The sequence below is a fragment of the Girardinichthys multiradiatus genome, chromosome 8 (assembly GCF_021462225.1).
Source record: "Girardinichthys multiradiatus isolate DD_20200921_A chromosome 8, DD_fGirMul_XY1, whole genome shotgun sequence".
Lineage (NCBI taxonomy): Eukaryota > Metazoa > Chordata > Actinopteri > Cyprinodontiformes > Goodeidae > Girardinichthys > Girardinichthys multiradiatus.
This window is the reverse complement of record NC_061801.1, coordinates 20614999-20629484: the sequence shown is the minus strand read 5'-3', so window position 1 is coordinate 20629484 and position 14486 is coordinate 20614999.

The window sequence follows — 14486 nt, the reverse complement described above, 5'->3', positions numbered from 1 at the left end:
GTGACTTGTTTGATAGGTTGAACAGTAAGGAGGGTGGAAAGTATTTATACACGTTGCTGAGGCAGAGAGACAGAGATGGGAATGATGTTCAGCAGGTTATGGTAACTAAGGATCAAGTGGGTAATGTACTAACAGGCAACAAGTGTGATAGAAAAATGGAAGATGTACTTTGAAAAGTTGATCAATGAGGAAAATGAGAACGAGCAAAGAGCAGAAGAAGCGACCATTGTGGATCGGTAAGGATGAAATAAGGAAGGCTTTGAAAAGGATGTAGAGTGGAAAGGCTGTTGGTCCTGATGATATATCTGTGGCAGTATGGAAGTGTCTAGAAGGGACAACAGCATAGTTTTTTGTCAAGAATGTTCAATGGTTTTAAGCCTAGCCTTAAAAGTAGACAGTGATAAGATGCCTGAGGAATGGAAAAATCTGCTGGTACCAATTTTCAAGAAAAAGTGAGACGTCCAGAGTTGTGGAAACAATAATAATACAATAATAAATTACATATAATTACAATAATAAAGTGGACCTTACATTGAACCTTAGGTAAAGAGTAGCGGAGACTGCAGTCAGAAGTGAGTATCTGTAAGCCACAGTATGGTTTCATGCCAAGAAAAAGTACTCCAGATGCAGTAATTGCCTTACGGATGTTAATAGAGAAGTACAGAGAAGGTCAGAACGAGCTGCATTGTGTTTTTGTAGATCTAGAGAAAACATATGACAGCTTGCGAGGAGCTCTAGTATTGTATGAGGAAGTCTGGGGTCGCAAATAAGTATGTTAAAGTGGTGCATGACATATATGAGAGCTGTAAGGCAGTGGAGAGGTGTGCAGTGACAGAAGAGTTCAAGGTTGAAGTAGGACTGCATCAAGGAGTGGCTCTGAGAACCTTCTTGTTTGCTGTGGTGATGGACAGGTTGACAGATGAGGTTAGACAGGAATCTCCATGGACTATAATATTTGTAAATGACATTGTGATCTGTGGTGAGAACAGGGAAGAGGTGAAGGAAAAACTACACAGGTGGAGGTTTGTTCTGGAAAGGACAGGAATGAAGGTTAGCAGGAGCAAGACAGAATACATGTGTGTGAATGAGAGAGACCCAAGTGGAACCATGATGTTACAGGGAATAGAGATAAAGAAGGCGGAGGATTTTAAATACTTCCAGAGCAATGTGAGTGTGGAAAAGAGTTGAAGAAACCTGCCCAAGCGGGTTGTAGAGAAAAGTGTCAGTAAGAATGAAAGGATAGTTGTACAAGATGGTGAGGCAGAGATGTTATACGGTTTAGAGACAGTGGCATGGAGAAATAAACAGAAGGTAGAGATGGAGGTAGCAGATATGAAGATGTTGAGGTTCTCTTTGGGAGTGACGAAGATGCATAAGATCCTCTGTTTTAGTGGCATTCCTTTCTAATTTGACTGGATAAAACTTGAGATTTTTATTTTTGGACTCCCTGTACTCTGTCCCTTCAATTTCCTTAGAATAAATTCATTGTTGGTTTTTCCTACCCTTCCCAGTGACCTTCTTCCAACCAATATTTAATATACTGTACGTGTTTACATTTCTTATCAAAAAATGCAATATAGCAACCTTTTGGTCCTGAAGCAATTTGTGTGTTAGGGTCATTAATATTTAAATGTGAAAAATCAACAGAAAGAATACAATTGTCAAAGGTACAATATCAGTCAATTAAAACAACTTAATTGGGTCAAACAAATAAGATTTTTTTTTTATTAGCCAATACATACCTTTGTTTCTACACTTCAAAATAATCTCACTCCTGCCATGGGAGATTATGCTACTGCATAATTTTTGTATGCAAAAAACAAACTTAAGCTATTAAATTAAGTGTGATTATTCAGTATTCCCACCTATAGACATACAGTACTGTGTAAAAGTTTTAGGCTGGTGTGAAAAAATGCTTTAAATAAAGAATGCTTTCAAAAGTGGAAGTGTTAATCATTTATTTTCATCAATCAACAAAATGCAGTGAATGAGCAACAGAGAAATGTAAATCAAATCAATATTTGGTGTGACCACCCTTAGCCTTCAAAACAGCATCAGTTCTTCTAGGTCCACTTGCACACAGTTTTTGAAGGAACTTGGCTGGTAGGTTGTTCCCAACATCTTGGAGAACTAACCACAGACCTTCTGTGGATGTAGACTTACTCACACCTTTCTGTCTCTACATGTAAACTCAGACACACTCTATGATGTTGTGATCAGGGCTCTGTGGGGGCCATACCATCACTTCCAAGTCTTGTTCTTCTTTACGCTGAAGATAGTTCTTAATGACTTTGGCTGTATGTTTAGGTTCGCTCACTTAGCACTTTGTAAATTGATAAAAATAAACAATCATCATTTATATTTCTGAAAGCATTCTTTGTTTACAGCATTTTTCACACCCGCCTAAAACTTTTACACAGTACTTGCTAACAGAAACACTGATGTAACCATTTTTTTCTACTACTGTAACCAAATAATTTTTTTATTTATAATTTTTTAACTGGCCAAGTATTTCACAACGTAGAGAAAGAATTTAGTAATCCATAACCTCCTATTTTCTTTGAGCATTAAGATGAAGTGACACAATTGTCCATAGTTCTTTGTTACCCTTGGAAATTAGTAAGATAAGAAAACCTGCCATTCAAGTAATTCAGATGTGTGTTGCACTTTACATGTCAGGAACTGTCAACAAAAAAAAAAAAACATCACCCAAATTTGGCCATATCTGCAAAAGGAGCAATAATTAAAAGATTTACAACTAGAACTTTGGCAAACAAAGCTAAGAGAGGACCCACGTTTACCTTGACATATTGCACAATGAGGAGGATAGTAAGGAAGGTAGAAACTTCCCCAAAGGTCACTATTTGAAAACTGCATCACGGACTTGCATCTAGCAAAAAAATACTTTAAGGCTTTGGCACTCTTCTTTTTGGTACAGTTTGTGTCTATTACTTAATTTTTAGAGGTATCCTCTATTGTATATAATCACAAAGTAATCTTTAATGTTTAAGGCATTTCATAGAAACAACTCCCCTCTCTTGGTGTGTTCAAAATGTATTTACCATTTCCAACCTAGTTACAGTCTTGTAAAGATTACTTACTGTTTAAAACAAATGGAAAAATAAATAATTTAATAAAAATTTCACTTTTGTTCTTGTGTTTGTAAATCTCAATAAGGTGTGAGTAGCACAATTTGAGCACTTTTAACTACTGTACCCCTTATTTTAACCATTTGAAGAGTTTTTAGCAAAAGAAACAAACAATAAAATGTACCGTAGTTGTATTTTTGACATCGAAGTGTTTCACTTTCTATGCTCATTAAATGCTTGGATGTGAGCAACTATCTGTTTATTTTCAAAGCTTTGAATGAGTTTTACTTGGATTCAACTATAAGCAGAGGATCAGTTTAGAATATCGGTAGTTATCATTTTCCTAAATAAGACATTCCCTGGAAATCATATATGTATATTAAATTTCAGTCAACATTAATTGTGTCTTTATAAATGTGAAAGTTACCCAAACGTTGTAGGGGTGCACTTTAGTACAAAGAAAAATGTAGCATATTAAAGTTCCTTTGTTGGTCCTTTTTCCTCCTAAGGAACAAGTACAGTCCATTTTTACATAGTCTAACATCCATCATTCTTATTATTAAAATACAGTTTGAAGATGTTTGTCAGCCACAAACATGTTAAACTGAATCATAAAGTTTTAATAAAGTTGTCATAATAGCAAACCAGGTGACTCTAGAGCAGGCAACAATTATGGAGGCAGCGTTTGAGTGAAATGAGGTTTATTGAAACACAGGAATATACAGCAGAGAAGTCCAGGGTCCAGTCTCTGTTGAACGCTGCACTGAGGAAAAGAAGTTTGAGGATGGGTGGCAGGAATAAGCATGCAACAAGAACGGACTGAAGGAGTGTGTTACTGTTCCTGGTTGAAGAGGTTTTCTAGCAGAGGTGAGTAATGCCACAGATACTGAGGTTGACAGGAGATGTTGGAGTGCTATGGTTGTGGTTCGCTATGTACGTCTTCTGCAGGCAGTGGTGTGTGAAGTTGGAGGGTGGACATGCAGGATTTTCAGAGATAGATGATCTGGAGAACAGGTGAGTACTTCACTTGGGCCTGCAGTTTCCAGGAGGCTGTAGGAGACTCTTGGTTGAACAAGCACAGCTAAGTACTTTGCCAACAGCGAACTTGGGCACGGAACATCAGACAGGGAAAATCTAGGTCTGGTCTTCAGAGTCTGATCCACTCTAAAAGGTGGAGCAGAAAACTCAGGTGACAAACAAGGTCAAGACAACAAGAGCAACAGAGCTAGGTCTGTTGGTCTGATTACCACTCTGGTGAGTTAACAATCTGACACCTCCTTCAGGGTTCCTGCTGCTTACGAACTCTCCCTTGATGAGCTTTTGTTCAAAGTAAAACAGTACTAAGTGTATGTACCATGCCCATGCGCACCAACAGCCAATTACCCCTTTATAAATCACAGCTGCACCTCAACGTTTGCGTACAAGGTTCCGCCTCAGGTTCTGCCCTCTACACACCCACATTCAACTATAAATGGCCAATGCAAAGCACCTCATGAATGTCAACGTGCATTTAAATGAGCCTGCTGATCAATGTTATTTTATTTGTTAACAACGTCAACCACGGAGAAAAGAGAACTTCTTCTTGTGGAGCTCAGCAACTACACTCAAATGTAGAAATATAGAAATCATCAGGGGCTCATGAGAGCATAAATGCCTAGCAAGAAATAACATAAAAGCCAATTTAATTCAAAGGTTTTGACTCTTCAAGGCTAGTAGTTTTAAACATTCAATCAGCCTATATGTATGCACCTGCCAAAAACGGGTTCCAACATAATGTAGGGCTGAGATAATAACATTTATTGAATTGTGTTCACGGCTTAAATTCTTTAAGTCATTGTCTTCCTCTTAGCTAATGTACACTCAAAGAAAGTTATAATATAATTAATGAAAGTAGCAAAAACACATTTCGGTGTAGATGAAGTGTCACACAATGCTTTATGATGACTATGAAAGCAGGTTAAAGCAGGTGATAAGTAATAGATAACTGATTGCGTAAATAGTTCATGTATGTATTTACAATGACAATCCAACTGGAAGCTTTGACAGAAAAAAAAGTAAATTTTAACTTAACATGAATGTCTCTGTAAGTCAGAAGGTCACATTTGTTTCTATACTGAAACCCAGCTTATACATCATCTGTCCATGCGTCCTTTTGTGTGTGTGTGCAAAGGTTTGTGTCCCTCTCGCCTATTTGTCTGGTATTGTGGTGAAGCTGAGCCCAGTGATGCCGCTTGCCTCTCTGTTGTGCCTCCTTGTTCTTGGCCTACTTTGTGTGAGGTGAATTGGGGGCAACTCGAGTCTATGGGTAAGGGGATTAGGTCTCCAAACACGCTCCTCTCCAGTTTGGGATTTTACCCCGATGCCAGACACTTAAAGTCTGCCAGGGATTAAGATAAAGAGAGAAGTAAGAGCGTTGTGTAGTGTGGTGTTTTCAGCAACGAAAAAAGCAAGACCAGCGGCAGGTGGCGGGTACATAAAATTAAGATGCATGGTGGTAATATGATCCAGTTTACTAATTCAGCATTTGCTGACCTATTTGTGTGTGGCTCGTGCCAGGATGCCGGTCAGCATGTTTTTAAGGGATGAGACACAATAGTGGAGAAGCTGTTCTTTTCTTTTTTTATTTTAATCAGTGGATGATCTCTGCTTAAGTCACTGCTTTAATTAGTAAATGACTAAGAACGTTGCTGACAGTTATTAGTTTCATAACATCATGTTTAAGAACACAAAAGATTGAGTCATGGATCATTGAGTGAAGAGCCATGAACCCTTAAACATGAGGCTCAGGCTAACAAAATAGCAGTGATTTCCTCCTACCTCCATCAAGTGATTCTGTCATAGATCTTTTATTAAAACAAAACTTCATCTGCATTAAATATAGATGACAAAAAACTTTGCCTAAAGTCTATTATATACTTAAACTTAAAGCAATAACATGTTATGGCATATGAGTATCAAGTGTAGGTATTAATGCTGCTGAACCTCTTATGTGGCTTTCAGGATTCTTTAAAGGAGTCTGTTTTTCCTTTGTCTTAAAAGGGATTGGGGGGTCACACCACCCGTTCACCCTGCGTCTGGAGGCACCTCATGGATCAGAGGAGGCTGCTGCTCCAGTATGCTCCTCCAAGAAAGTGGGTCATGAGTCTGAGACTGTGGGATTACTGACCGTCATGCAGGCGTGTGCCGGGCAGCCTCTTATCTACGATGTTTAGCCCACACCACCCACCCTCCCCTCCCGTTTAGTAAAGAAAGAAAGGCAAAAAAATGAAAAACATGTGTTCCCTCATTGCAGGCTACACAAACATCACTAAACCTGTTAAGACAGTTTGAAACTGATGCAAGAATGGTTGGAGCACAAAGAGAAAAAAACACATAAAAAGTGACTCATTGCCTGCAAATAGTTTTTAAAATTAATTTTCTCTCATTTACTGAATCCCCCAACCTGCTTGGCCATAACATCCAAACACGACATCATGATGAATGCTGGCTTTAAAACACCTGACCCCTGTGAAATTAATGGCATTCTGGGTCTCTTGCTGGCTCTGACATGGAGAATGATTAATCAGGAGGTAATTTACTGATATTAAATCCATTAATTTTGTAATGGATAGATTACAGCCATGAGGTCACTGCTGGCTTGTAGTGCCACTAATCAGTGTTTCCACCTAGTGATGGCAAAACATAAATGATAAAAGAGTGAAACAGTGGCCTTGAATAGTAGAAATAAACTAAAGACAACAGATAGTGGTGGCGTTGTTGTAAAGATAGGACAGGTTGAAATGTCTTGTTCATGAGGAGAAAACACATCTTGTTGTCTAAATTTAAACTGGGGAGCCAGAGGCCTGTGTCATGAGGGATCCTTCGATGGAGAGGGGCATGGATACAGATTTCAATTAGAGGGTTGGACAGGGTCAAATTAAATTCTTATAACTCAAAAACAACATTGATATAAGTTATTTTATTACCTTTATTGATGCATAGACATACAGTACATCTTGTTCCCTCTCACTGGCACCCTACAGAAGAAGAAAACTAAGGAAACGTTTCCTCAATGCTTTTTTCTGTATAGCAAAACCTTTAATCATGTCCGTACAGCTGCACCTAAAAATATTCTACTCTCATCCCAACTAAGGTGGATTGGCAAAACAAAGCAGCAGCTGTTTAGAATAGATAAATTGCACAAAAACAATTGAAATAGCCTAACACAGCTAATTTTACAAGTGATTTCTCCAAACTAAAAACAAAATGTCCCTTTTATGTAGTCTCAAAATTATTCAACCCTGTCATGACAAGCATTTTTAGTACTTAGTAGAGCTGTAAAACGAAACTAAAAACAGAATACAATGATTTGCAAATCAATATGCAATTGAATACACTACAAAGAGAAGATATTTAATATTCAATCCGATAAACTTTATTGGGTTATTTTTGCAATTATTAACTCATTTGAATTTGATGCTTGCAACACGTTTCAAAAAAGCTAGGACAGGGGCATATTTAGTACTGTTTTACATCAACTTTCCTTTTAACTTCACTCAATAAGCATTTGGGAACCGAGGATACTAACTGTTGAAGCTTTGTCAGTCTACAACCCACACTCTTTTAATATGAAGCCATGCTGTTGGAACACAGGCAGAATGCGGCTTGGCGTTGTCTTGCTGAAATAAGCAGGGTCCCTGAAAAAGACATTGCTTTGATGGCAGCATTTGCTGCTCCAAAACCTGCATGTAGCTTTCAGCATTAATGGTGCCTTCACAGATGTGTAAGTTACCCATGTCTTGGGCACTAACACACCCCCATACCATCACGGTGACTGGCTATTAAACTTTGCACTGATAACAATCCAGAGAGCCCTTCTTCTCTTTGGCACAGAGGACATGACGACATATATATGATACATGAAATATGGCTTTTGCTTTGTATGGTAGGGATTTAACTTGTACTTGTAGATGTAGCAACCAACTGTGTTAACTGACAATGGTTTTCTGAAGAATTCATGAGTCCACCTGGGAATATCTGTTATAACAGCCTGTTGTGTGTGTAACAGCCTGATGCCCCACCACAAACATCTTGTGGAAAATATCATGATTTTTTTTTTTTTTATAATTAAGCAGAATGCTTAGTCCAAAAGATATTTCAGTCAACAACTTACATTCACCTGTAAACAAGCCATGCTTGGTATTGAAATACAGCTCCAATTATTAGAATATCGTTAGAAGTTCAATATTGTTCTTCACTCGTGTCAGTAAAACTCAGTAAACAGTAATACGGTGTATGAATTCATTACACATATAGTGAAATATATCATTTGGAAGCCTTTATTTCTTGTAATTTCAATGATTATGGCTTACAAATAGTAACCCAAAAGTTAGTGTCTCACAAAATTAGAATATTACATATGGTCACTAAAAAATGAGTATTTTAAACAGAACTGTCAGACTTCTGAAATGTATGTTCATTTCTCTGCACTCAAGACTTGGTTGGGCCTCATTTTGCATGAATAACTGCATCAATGCGGCGTGACATGGAGGCGATCAGCCTGTAGTATTGCTGAGATGTAGCTGAAGACCTTTGGCAGTTTGAGCAAGTTCCCAGTGAAAAATGAAGTCAGCATCTCCATAAAGATGGTCAGCAGAGCAAAGCATCATGTGCTCTAAAAGTTCCTGCTGGATGGCTGCGTTGACTGTGGGCTTCAGAAAACCCAGTGGACCAACACCAGCAGAGGACATGGCACCCAAATAATCACTAACTGTGGAAACTTCAAACTCTTGTTATACCTAATCATGATACTCACCTGTGTCCAATAAACCTGTTCACACGGGACTTCAAGCAACATGGATTCTGTCTCTCCACTCTTCCTCGAGATTCTGGGACCTTGATTTCCTGATGAGAATCAAACTTTACTTTCATCTGAAAAAAGGACTTTGGACTACTGAGCAACAATCCAGTTCTTTTTTGGCATAGCTCAGGTAAGTTCCTTCTGATGTTGTCTCTGGTTTAAGAGTGGCTTGACACGAAGAATGCAACATTTGTACTCCATGTGTAGGATTCATCATTGTGCATAGTGGCTCTTGATGCGCTGACTACAGCCTCAGTCCACTCCTTGAGAAGCTACCATAAATTCTTGACAATCCTATCTGTGTTGTAGTTTGCAGTGGTGAAGGACCGAAGTGGCAGCAGGACATTGGCAGGCGCATGATAGGTGGATACATTTAATTAAACAAAGACAAAACATAATGGACACAAAGGGAAACTCAGGAACCAGGGATAAACAGAAGCGTGAACAGTAGGATAAACAGACAACCCGACAATAAGGGAACAGAAAACACGGACCTAAATACGATAGGATTAACAGAAATCAGGTGAGTGCAATTAAACAGAAGCACAAACAGGTGCAGATCATGACACTCTGTGATTATTCATGTTACTGGTGAACCGTCTTCTACCACACTTTTTTCTTCCACCCAACTATCTCTATATAAAATATTAAACTTTTGTACACGTGAAATTTGTTTTATATATATATATATATATATATATATATATATTTAAGCCATAATAATTAAAATTACAAGAAAAAAAGGTTTAAGATATTTCACTCTTTGTGTAATGAATCTATATAATATAAAGAGTTATACTTTCTGAAAATGAGTGACAAACAATATTGAACGTTTTCATGATATTCTGACTTTTTGAGCTGTATGTTCCTTTACTATGAACAGCTTCTTAAGTTTAGGTTTAGGTTTATTTTGAACAAATTTACAATATGATATTTTAATATAGTTTTATTACAAAACAGATAAAACAGAAACAATAGTTTACATATTGCATAACAAGAACAAAAACAGGAATCTAATTGCAACAGTTCTATATGTTACAGTGCCATTTTTGTCAATGATTAAACAACTGCTCTCCAACTTTGTGTATTTAGAATATGCGTTTCGTATATTCTTCACACGTTAAAAATGTATAGAAAAACTTAATGCCAATAATGAGCAGATTTAGGTTTTGTTTGCATTTTGAACAAACTTCCCACAAAACTATCCGTGTCTTTTATATTCTTAATGTAGAAAATTATACATGTCCGTGCCAATGCTTACACTGATCTAATCTATTGGAGAAAATGTTGCTTTCATTCAATTACCGTGGAGAAGCAGCAGCCAAGCTCTTCTAATCAAATGCACTTGATTAACTGATTAAAGTGAGTGAGCGTGACCTCCTCCATAAAAGCAAGGAGTTATACCAGTTTCCCGGTCTGGAGCATCATATGTATTTTAAAACAATGCCAAGAAGAAAAGTCATCAGCAATGACCCGCCATTTTTGATGCCAATCAATCTGGGAAGGGATTTAAGGATATTTCCAAAAAAATTGAAGTGTTTCATTTCATAAGGAGAAGGATTACAAGTGGAAAACATTCATTATTGTTGCCAATAATCCCTGGAATATATGTCAGCTGCCCCACCTACACTGCTTCCCTCTGTTTAGTAAAAAAGGCACACAAAAAAAGTCACACCTTGCAATGTTCAGAGAAATTGCAATGAAAGACTAACAAGATTTTATCAAGACTCTACAGGTCTCACAATTAAGATGTCAAATGCTAAAGTTTAGTGTAAACAGAAAATTATGAAGAAGAGTGAACTGGTCTTGATTGTGTAGAAAGGTTGCTAGGCAAGACTGAAGGCTTTATAAGGATATCAGACTGGACTACTGGACTTAGGGAACAATTTCCTTTGGACAAATGAGATCAAAGTAAAGATGTTTGGTCACAATGTACATCCCACGTTTGGCAATTTCACAGCATATCAACAAAATCAAGCATGGTGGTAGGGGAATGATGATGCGGGGCTGTTTTGCAGCCACAGGACCTGGGAACCCTAGAAACCTGATTGAAATGCTGTGGTAGGACCTTAACAGGACTGTGGAGAAACAAATGCTCACATACCTCAATAAACTAAAGAAATGCTGTGAGAAAGTCTGACATTACCTACAGCTACTGATAATATGCTATAATGTTTGCTTTTGTTCTTTGTACCTGTGTTTAATTAATTGTAAGAAATAGATTAGGAAAGTGACTAGAAAATGTTTACAAACTGTAAAGATTTCTTGCAGTTCTGGAGGAAATTTGAACAAGCATCGATATATTTTACTATATATCAAGAGTTGTTCCTTGATCTCGAATAATTAGTGCTGGTTTATAGAAGTTGTAAACCTTAAAATGTTTAGGTTTTTTTTGCCTATTTTGTATTATTCTTAAACAAGTCTGGCTTCAAGAGCTTAAAAGGTATGCTTGAGAGCATAGTGTTAAAAAAAAACAATTCACTTCCTAAAGGCACAACCATACAATAGTTTAAGTCATGTTTATCCAACAGAAGTTTCTCTGTCCAATTGGGTCAGTTTTTATCGTCTGTAGTTCCTCATAAATTCTGGGTACCTCAAGTCTCTATATTAGGTCATATGTAAGTTCTCTTTGTACCTGCTCCCTTTGGAGTTCATTTTCCAGAAATACAATATTCAAGTGTTTGGCAGATTTGATAGCTTGGATTGGGCTGAACTTTCTTTATTTAAATGACAAAAAGACAGTAAATCTGACCTGCTGACAGTGATATTGGGTCGCTGAGCTCTTCTGGCTGTGTGTCTGTTAGGAATCTAGTGGTGATCCTTTACTCGCAGATAATTTAATAAACAAGTCACTGTAGTAGTCCAGTCTAGCCTTTATCATCTGAGGCTTATTAGTAAAGTCAAATATTATCTTCCTCATGGTACCCTTGAGAGGGTTATTCTTGTTTTTATTAATTTTAGACTGGACTACTGCAACTCCCTCTATAGTGTGACTTACCAGTCTCTTCTTCACCATGTACATTTTTTTATTGCTGTTCACAAGATGTGAAGAACAAATTACCCCCATTTTGTATTCCCCCCATTGGATCCCTCCTACTTGATTCTTTTAGAATTGTTATTAAGATTTTTCTTTTAGTTTTTGAATGTCTAAATGGTCTGGTACCTCCTTACCTTAACAAGCTTTTACATTTGCACATCCTCAGTAGAGCTCTAAGATTGTAAGACCAGAAGCTCCTAATTGTTCCCAGGACTCGACTCATGGCCCAGGGGAGACAGAGCTTTTTCAGCCGCAACTCCTAGGCTCTGGAACAATCTCCCTCTTTCTATGAAGTCTGCTGGAACTTTAAATGATTTTCTATCTCTTTTAAAAACTCATGTTTTTAAGCTGGATTTTAATACCAGACAGCATGATGATTAAGTCAGTCTTTTTTTCTTTTATGCATTTTATTGCTGATGTTATTGATTATTTTGTCAACCTTGTATTTTATTGCTTGCTTTTATTATCTTATTTTTATCTTCTATTTTTTATTCACCTGTACAGCACTTTGGCTGCAGACAATGATATAAAGATACTTGCTCAATTTACTGTACATTTCAGTATGGCTCTGGAAGTTACTTTGGAGAAGTACTGGGAGCGCTTAAATCAACTTGAGGTGCAGCCATTACTTCATATATTCTTGAGGAAGAGCACCCTGGCTGAATTCCAGAGAAGCAAAGATCACATGCTCAAGCTGGAAAAACGGACTCTAACAAAAGTCAAATGAACCTCTTGGATTATTCGGTATGCTATTTCAAAATCTTCTATATTATCTTCTTTGTAGGTGGCATGACAAGAACCTATCACCAACAAACAGGAAAAACCTGACTGCCAGTCAACATCTGTAATGACATTCATCCAGGGTAAAGTTGGATAAATCACAGGATAACAAGGCTGGACCCTAGACTGGTCATCAGAAGGGAATGGCTAAATGGGTCAGCAGTTGTTGGCCTTTTGTCTGCGTTTGAAACAAAAGGCACATGTTGGGTGGCAAAAGTGTCAAAGACTGACTGAGGATCCATTGTGATGGTTTCCAGTGGAACCAGTCCAGCTTTGTTCGCTGTGTTGTTCATCATTAGCATATCAATATTCAGAGGGGTTAAAACTGGGCAGAGGTTGCAGCCTTATTAGAGGAGAGTACACCCTCTTGCACAAGTACTCAAACCTCTATTCGGCATTCAGCTCTTAAGGCCCAGCTGTTGAGGTAATGGAAAGTTTGTGAGGATTCTCTGTGATCTAAAAGTGGAAGATTTTTTTATTGCAGTTTGGTGGGATTCTTTTCTTCAGTTATTCAAAGTTCATTTTAGATGTTTTGCTCCACACCTAAAACATTTTGACCCATTTTTCCTGTTGTCTTGTATGAATAACAAAAGTGCACAATAGTGTCACCCTTCCCACCCCACACTACCCATCCCAACTATACCCTCCCCTCTGCTCTAGCCATCTGACCCCAAGACGGGTAGGCTGGTGGACAGTTAGCCTTGTGTGGTGTTGTGTGTTTGTGTGTCTGTGCATGTTTGCAGGCCAAAGCCAGCAGAGTATCGGTTAGTGCGAGGGCCAAGCAGAGAAGCGGTTGGACAGTTTAGCCAGCTGCTCAGGGTTGTGAGCCTTGGCTGGCCTGGTCAGTGAAACCTTGCCAGATGGAGCCATTTCAAAACAATAAGAGTTGCTTGCTATGGTTGAAAACTAGATGCTGGTTACTCAGGCAACAAAGAAGGGCGGTTGTTTACAATACAAAAAAATCACCAATTTAGTCTTGCAGGAATATTGAGTTCTATTTGGCATCTGACACTACTAGTATAACTGATTCAGCCAAATAAAGTTACAGCTCCTATACATTATTTTGTGATTTGTAAAAAAATTAAATAAAAAAAAAGCTCAACAGAAAACAAAGTTTTGCATTTATGACTACTAATTTTACATTTTATATCGGTATTTTCTACTCTACCATCCATACATATTTGTGCTCCTCCTTTTTCTTCCCAAAACAGCAACAGGCTGAGGTGTCTGGGGACTGAACTCTGCATAAGAGTGACCAAGCCTGTGTAATGAGGCATGTGATTGGTCCCCTCCCTTCTGGACAAGGCTACTCTTTGGAGGACATGATTGATCATGACAAAAGCACAATGGCTGCCTGGTGTCAGAGGGGTGGTATGGATGCACCCAGACCCCCTGCAGCAACACTCAACCCCTCTTCCCCCTCTGCTAGGGTTTGAACGGTTACACACACGCAACACCCTGTATGCACATAGAGTACATATGCACAATTAAGTATATGAATAAGAGGAAATGTGAAAGATTGCACACATAAAAGTAAGGCCTTGTGTTTTAAAGAGCATCTAAATATGAAAATAGTAAATTATATAACAAGAATTGTTTGGTAGAATGTAAAGATTAAAATTTTATACAATTCTCACCTTCAAGGCGTAATGGCAAAAATTGAGATCATTGTAAAAAAAATTTGTTTTTACAGCCCCAGTTTCATAGTTTTTGTGTTTAGAGAAAAATACTCAGTTTCAAT